Source organism: Triticum urartu, chromosome 3A (genome assembly GCF_056163025.1).
Source record: "Triticum urartu cultivar PI428250 chromosome 3A, HENAU_Tu73, whole genome shotgun sequence".
In the NCBI taxonomy this organism is placed as follows: Eukaryota; Viridiplantae; Streptophyta; class Magnoliopsida; order Poales; family Poaceae; genus Triticum; species Triticum urartu.
The window spans coordinates 437,869,365-437,876,899 of NC_141875.1; the positions used below are offsets into that span (position 1 = coordinate 437,869,365).

The window sequence follows — 7,535 nt, forward strand, 5'->3', positions numbered from 1 at the left end:
CGCCGCCACCCGCCACGACGAGCTGTGTCGCGCCGTGCGCGCGGTCGACAAGGATCTCCGGGCCACCGAGGAGAACGAGGTGGAAGAGGAGAAGCATCACCCTCTGACCACACCGCTGGCGGCCGAGGACAAATAGCCCAATCGATCTACCTCTTCTCTTGTTGAGGTGATGTTCATCGTTTTTGTTTTTTCCATGTGATGTTCATCGTTCCTTTTATTTTCTTGCTTGATGTGCTAATCATGTTAGTCATCTAGAAGATGAATGAAACTGTGACGGGAAAGGACAGATGGACTGGGATATATTGCCTCGCCGTGCCGCATGGTGGCCGACATGCGGCAGCCCCATGCTCTGTTCCGATGGGCCTCCTCTGCTCGATGTTGCCACTGGTTGAGGTTCGTCCTTCTTTGGTTCGCATGTTCTTCGCTACTGCTTTCGATTTGTCGTGCTAATTTTGCATGTTTGCCTTCGTTTCCTTCATCGGTAGTTTGGTACGGTTTCCTGTTGTCGCTTGCGTCGAGCCTTGGGTCCGTCTCTCCTTATCATTGAGGTTAGTACACTCCTCTTGTGCTTGCCTATAGAATGTTTGATGAAATGCGTGTGTGTTGACGCTTGTTCTACGGTTCAGCCTACTTCTCATGTCATTGGCGCTTCTTCTTCTCGTCGGTTCTCCTGCTTACCCAACCTTTTGCTTGCTGCCTCGGCTAAATAGGTCGTTCTGTTGCTTCTGTGACCAACGAGTGTTCATTGCATGCCTGTGTGTCATTGTGCTCTGATCGGTTGTTTTTTGTGTATTTTGCAGGTTGCACGATCTTTGTTGTAGCTGCGTCGTTCGACTCATCAAGGTTTTCTTCTTTCCTTTCTACTACATGTGTGCGTGTTTTACTTTCAGTATCTTCTATGTCATGCTGTCTGCCTTGGTGATCTTTTAAATATCTGTATGTCGTGTTGATCGTGTAAATGTTCCGGATATGGTTGCGGCTTCTTATTTATGTTGGAATGTTCTGTCAATTGCCACCATGACACTTGTTGAAAATAGTGTTGTCGGGCGATAATCATTCTTGGCAGTGATTCTTGTTGTGGATGGGATATTGATGCAGATATACCACGAACGGAAGATCTGCCTCACTGTGCACTTCAGGCGCGCGCACACTAGCGATGGTACAGGATTGGCTTCCTGGTGGAATCAGGTGCGCGTCATCCATGGTGGCCTATCGTGGGTGTTGGTGGGCGGCTGGAGGCGGCTGTAGCAGGTCGATTTATCTGACTACTGAAAATGAGCTTCAGAATATCTGTAGAACGTAGCCCACTTCCAGCCAAATATCAATTATGATAAATCCACCATGTACCATGATCATTTGAACAGTCTTGCTTAAGTTTATGTTAGCCATGTATGCTGATTTGAGGAGATTGTTAACTTTAAGGTGCGAACATTTATAAAATCATAATTGTACCGTTTTTTGGGATTTTGTGATTCCTATGGAATTAAGAGGTCATCTATTGGCCTATCCCTATTTGTAATTTCAAATAGTTATTTTTTGGTGCACTTCTATTTTAGAAATGAATCAGTAGCCAATTATGCTTGATGTTTCAAGCAGAACTAGAATTGGTAAACAACTATCTGTGAAGCATATATGGAGGTGGGAGTCTGGTTTGTTTTTTTGCTATGTGCCTATTTGCTTAAGAAAATACTTGACTGGAGAGCAGATTCCAAATGGAGATGCATTTTCATGCGTTGGGGGAAGAAGTAGAATAAATAGTAAATCTTGATCTTATGGAGTGATGATTTACATTCTTTGTGTGATGAGATAATACACAACCTAGGTGTTATTTAGCTTGCTGTCGTAGAACAACTGACTATCATGATGTGTAGTTTCTAAATATTGAGTCCTCGAGTTTTGTGGAATGGTGCGCTCTAATTTGGAAGTGGTATTTCCTAATGTATTCGCATAGTTAGATATCATATTATATATTTTTTTCTCTTACTTGAAATTTCTGCCATGTAAAGCTAGGTTGTCTTTGATTTGTTGTTGTGTTAGGTATTGAACAGACTGGCTTGTTTGGCTAACCTTCCTTTCCTTTTATTTTGCAGGCTCTAGAATCACTAAGGTTGCTCCTTCTCTGTTCCTTTGGTCAAGGTTTGTCCTTGTCATTCTTTTCTAAGCACTGCACTTTTCTACCCTATTTGTTTACTGCTTATTGTCATGTTAATTCCTCTGTTCCTGATTTTTCCAGGTGTCGTGTTTGTGTGTTTGTTTTTGTGGTGTTGCTTATATGTGTGACTACCGTATGATCGTATATATATGCTGAAAAGTAAAACGATTTTTCCTTGGAACGATACATAATTTGTAATGAGATGGTAGTACATCAGTGTATTTGGTGAAACTCGAGCTTTGACGAATATGAAGGTCTTTGTGTTGGCATACACTCCTTTATTCCAAATGGTGCTGATATAGAAACACCATCAGGGATTCCATGTGTACCATGTATGTCCATAAAAACAGCATCGATATATCAGCATACTAATGTGCTGATCTAAAAACGTTCTTTTCTAAGTGATGGTTTCGAGTCGGCAAAAATACAGTGTATGTCCATAATGTGATGGCAACTGAGTAGCCATGTGTACAGGGAAGGCATCAGTCTATATCGAAAAACACCAGCGATTTTATCCTAATTGTTAATGAAATTGTTGTTTATTGCTTCATATTACCAATTGCACCTGCTTACAGATATCCTTAAGTTTATTACCTCCTGTCCTTAGAAGCATTAGTTTGTCCTTATTTTTTGTATGCTCTGTTTCATTGAAATTGCATACATCCATTTCCAACAGAACTAGGGGAGTCCGTATAAATTAGATATGTTCCTTTTCTTCTCAACATGTGTCTATTATGAGTACTGCAATTAGACATGATTAAGAATGGTACTGGAGTTTGCTTATCTATCATGATTTTTTAGTTCTGCTTAGTTGATGGCCTCACGTAAAGTGCCTCCATGGATGGAGCTTTCCGTGTCTGCCTTGTTGAATGTTCTACCATGGATGGAGCTTTTACTGATACCCTTTCTGAATAGCTGATATTTATTGTACCTCATCTTCGCTCCTGGTTGGCGGGGAACCCCTCCTAGTCGAGCCCCTAGCCCCCCACCTTAGCAGCTGCCTGGAGAGGAGGATAGCTTGAGGACAACTCCCAATGTGCCGAGGAGATGGGAACATGTGAGCTTCTTTGTTTCTTTCTTCCTTCTTTCCTCATCTTCCCAACCTACAATTTGTTTTCTAATTTCTCTACAAGTTTTTCACGGGGTATTTTAGGCTATAGCTTGACTTGGCACTATCATGAAGTGGGGTAATTTTCCATATTGATATGGTTGGTATGCACATCCCACTAAGAAGCAAGGTGCAATAAAAGCTCATTTTCCATTTTGCAAAGGTTCCTTTTAGTAACCGATGCGTCCATGTTGATGCAGCTACAACTATGGTAATGCAGGTTATACTGCAGGGTCCATGATGCCTTTCTAAGTAATTTTACCGCAGATGTTGTAGGGTGTTATGTCGCTTAGCAAACTTTACTCCAGTATATGCAACTTTCATAGTTCTAATTCGTCTGTGTTATAACAGATTTGGTTTGATCAATTCAAATTTCTTATTCAGGCATGTATACACAAATTGTAGGGTGTATTAGCGCTTAGGAAACTTGCTTTTAGTATGCATTATTTTCAAGCTTCAAGGCGTATTATTATTCATTTTATGTTAGTTGTCTGTACTTGGCCTACATTTTTGTTTTCAAATAGTTCTGCCTCTCAATTTGATATTTCTATTTGCTTTTGCTTAGTAATATGATGTATTGTTTTCTTGCTCTAGGCCTACTTGTGTTCAAGGTTTAGTTGATTGTGTTTCTTAAGGGTGTTTTGTTTAATGGCATCAACATGTGCCATTAATTCCATTCTGCATTGTACTGTGATTTTTCCAAGCAACACCATTATGGCAATTTTTTGCTCCATTTTAAGTTTCACTTGGATCACTAGCCTACTTGTTCTCACCTCATCATCATGGCCTTTCTTAAGGGTGTTCAGGCATTTTTGTCCTTCTATAAATTAGTGGCATTAAATTAGTGGTCTTCTATTCGTGTTGCGAACCCCAATATGGCATCTCACCATTCCCCACGATCCACATGTTAACTGTGGATTTATTTAATGATAATAGGATATCAATTGCCTTTTCTTCAGGATAAGCCGACACCTAATAAGGATCAGGAGAACAACAGATATGCTAAGAGACAACCTTTTGGGGTTAAGGATATAAACAACAACAACAACAACAACAACAACAACAGGGCTTATGAGGCCGAAGAGAGCTCGAGTGGCGTCTTTTGGTTCTTGAAGACCTGCACGTTCCTGGTGGAGTAGAGCAAAATAATTCGGAGGCTTTAAAGCTACTGCACTTCATGTATTTAGGATCAATTCTTTGTTTTAGTTTGAAATATTCCCCATTTCCTCCTATTTGACTGATTCATCTGATGGACATTTTGTCAGGCAAATAAACAAAAGGCATATATATCGAGTGAAGCCATCCATACTCCCATGTGGAATTCAAGAAATAGAGAAATGTTATTGTTCTTGTACTAATTGTTTGCTTGGCCAAATGTACTGTAAATGATTTATTATTGTTCAAGGTATAGAGAAATGTTGTTGTTCTTCATTGTAGTGGATGATATCTATCCCAACTATTGAGGTGATGGAAGTACTACTGAGGAGTTTTGTCTTTGACTGAATGAAGCTGTCAAGGAAGAAGGGATAAATAAATCGCTTGATTCATGGGCCGAACTAGCTGCCATACGACTGCTTGGAAATATACGTGTGTCTAAGAGACACATGAATACTTTTTTTTCAAACACACAAAAACAAAGTTGATAGAAACACTACTCTTTTGAAATGTGTTTTTAATACATATTTCATAATGGGTGTATCTACACCTAGGAGCACCAAAACCCTCTCTCCTTAACTGGTTTTATACATGGTGTTTAGTATACATATATTCTTAGGTTTTTCATCTTTTTCCCTCTTTTTTGTAGGAAAAATATGCATGGCCAGGTTTCTCATCATGATAACCATGTTTCCAGACTTGCTAAAAAAATACAACCATGCCAACTTTACTCTCTCGTCATAGTGCCCATATTTTCAAACTAAACCTATTCATATTATGCAAAGTTTCCCTTTTCCCAGACTATTATTTAACAAAATAATAAACATGTTTAAAAAATAGCATGATTTATTTGAAGGTTCTTGCATCATGAAACTATTTTCATCGGCGACATGTCTTCAGCAGGTCTCTGCGCCATTTGGCACAATGGGTCAACTAGTATAGCATAAGATGGGCATCGGAGGGCCACCAGGGAGCCCACGAGGCAGGGGGGTGCGCCTAGGGGGGTAGGGCGCGCTCCCTACCCTCGTCGCCAGGGTGTGGCCCCCCTCTGGTACTTCTCACGCCCAATATTTTTTATATATTCTGAAAAGTGCTCCCGTGGAGTTTCAGGATTTTTGGAGATGTGCAGAATAGGTCTCTAATATTTGCTCCTTTTCCAGCCCAGAATTCCAGCTGCCGGCATTCCCCCTCTTCATGTAAACCTTGTAAAATAAGAGAGAATAGGCATAAGTATTATGCCATAATGTGTAATAACAACCCATAATGCAATAAATATCGATATAAAAGCATGATGCAAAATGGACATATCAACTCCCCCAAGCTTAGACCTCGCTTGTCCTCAAGCGAAAGCCAAAATCAAAAAATATGTCCACATGTTTAGAGATAGACGTGTCGATAAAAATAAAATACGGACATGAGGGCATCATGATCATTCTTAGAACAGCAACATATATATATAGGGTGGGTCTATTATAATAACACCCTTAAGAGTCTTATTATGATAACAGCGAAGCTTATTCTGATAACACCCCCAACCCACCTCCCGCACTACCACGACCCCAATCCGACTCCACCTTCTTCCGCCGGCGGCACCCGCTACGCCCGTGGCCACAAAAAAGATGCCCGACGACCCCTCCTCACCACCACTCATTCCCTTTCCCTTATCCTCTCCACCTCCTTCCTTCAGCCGGGGTCGCACCCACCCCACACTGCCCGACGCCCCTCCTTAAGGCCAGGAGCGAGCAGCACCCCGACCTCCCTCCCGCGGCGACGGGCAGCACCCAGACACCCCTCCCCCAGCGCCCTCACCTTCTGCCTTCGGGGGTCACCGGATCCCGACAGGATCTAGTCAAGCCCTGCTCGCCAAAAGACGGCGTCGGCGCGACAGCTGCATCCCGTCCCCCCTCCCCCAGCGGCTGTACCCGCTGCCGCCCCGACCAAATCACATCCCCGGCGGAGTACGCGCCGGATCGGCCGATGGGGAGGGCCGTCGCTACCATGTCTCCCCTCCAGATGGCCTTCTTGCGACGACCAGCTGCTGGTGATTTGGCCGTGACGGTGAGCCCAACCTCGGATCTGTCCATGACGGTTAACCCCCGGATCTGTCTCCATCTTCCTCCCCCTCCATTGGTTGCTGGCCGTGACGGTGAGCCCAACCTCGGAGAGGAAGGAGCATGAGCTGCGGCAGAGTAAGCCCCCGCAGCTGTGGCTCTGCCCCGGTCGATCCAAGGGCTCCCGTGTAGTCCACTACCTCGGTGCACGCAGCACGTCAGCACCCCCCCCTCGTGAGATTCGACGGGCTGTAGGTCGTCGCTTGCCGCCGTGAGGTCGGCTTCCGAGCGGCATGGCACAGTGCCACAAGTTCCCCTCCCCTCGTCACCTCCACCTCCATGGCCGGTCCCCGGATGTGCGTCTGCGAGCTACTACAACTATTGAAGTTCATTTGATGTTTTATTGAAGCTCACTAAAATTTGTTTTGTAGTTCACTATGGAAAAAATGCGCCAAGTTTCCTGGAGTTGGCTCAATTCCTCTCCCCCGACGAGGAGTCCGTGCTCCCCTACCCGAACCACGCATCCAGGAGCTCCTCCCGGCCCACGGCGATCTCCTGTGCGCGGCACCACCACTCTTCCTTCGAATCAAGGCATAAAGTTTGGAGCATGTGAACAAGCAGTGCAAATGGTGCATTTTTTGTTTGAGAATTTTGTGTATAAAAATTACAGGGACTCATTTTGTGTTTGGGATGAGACTATTCAAATAATGTAGTTTCAAGTATGTGCACATGCAGTGCAGTCCAGGCTTTTTGTGCTTGGGGATTTTACGTAAAGCATGAAAATTGCAGTGACTCATTTGAATGCAGTTCCGGGGGAAACATGGTGCTGTTGAGACTTTAGCATGCAGTTTAGACCATGTGGACATGCAGTGCAAAAATGGTGTGTTTAGAAAAGTGTATTTTTCGTAGTCTTTGTAAAGTTTTGGCCTATTTGTGGACTCCCATTTGATTGCAGCCCATGCGCGCGACGCGTGCAGTCCTGTGGTGTGGACTTGTAGTTCGCCAGGAACTACGGAAGTAAATAAAACATTCTTAAAGTTTAATATGCTATTATAAAAAAGTGTGAGAA

At 43.5% G+C, this 7,535-nt stretch overlaps 1 long non-coding RNA gene across 1 annotated transcript; it reads left to right on the forward strand.

The window, feature by feature from the left end:
- Window positions 1-6,187: 6,187 nt before the first annotated feature.
- Window positions 6,188-7,152, forward strand: LOC125548465 (uncharacterized). Its single transcript, XR_007301092.2, has 2 exons — window positions 6,188-6,822; window positions 6,898-7,152. It is a non-coding gene; the product is annotated as an uncharacterized LOC125548465 (long non-coding RNA).
- The last annotated feature ends 383 nt before the right edge of the window (window positions 7,153-7,535 follow it).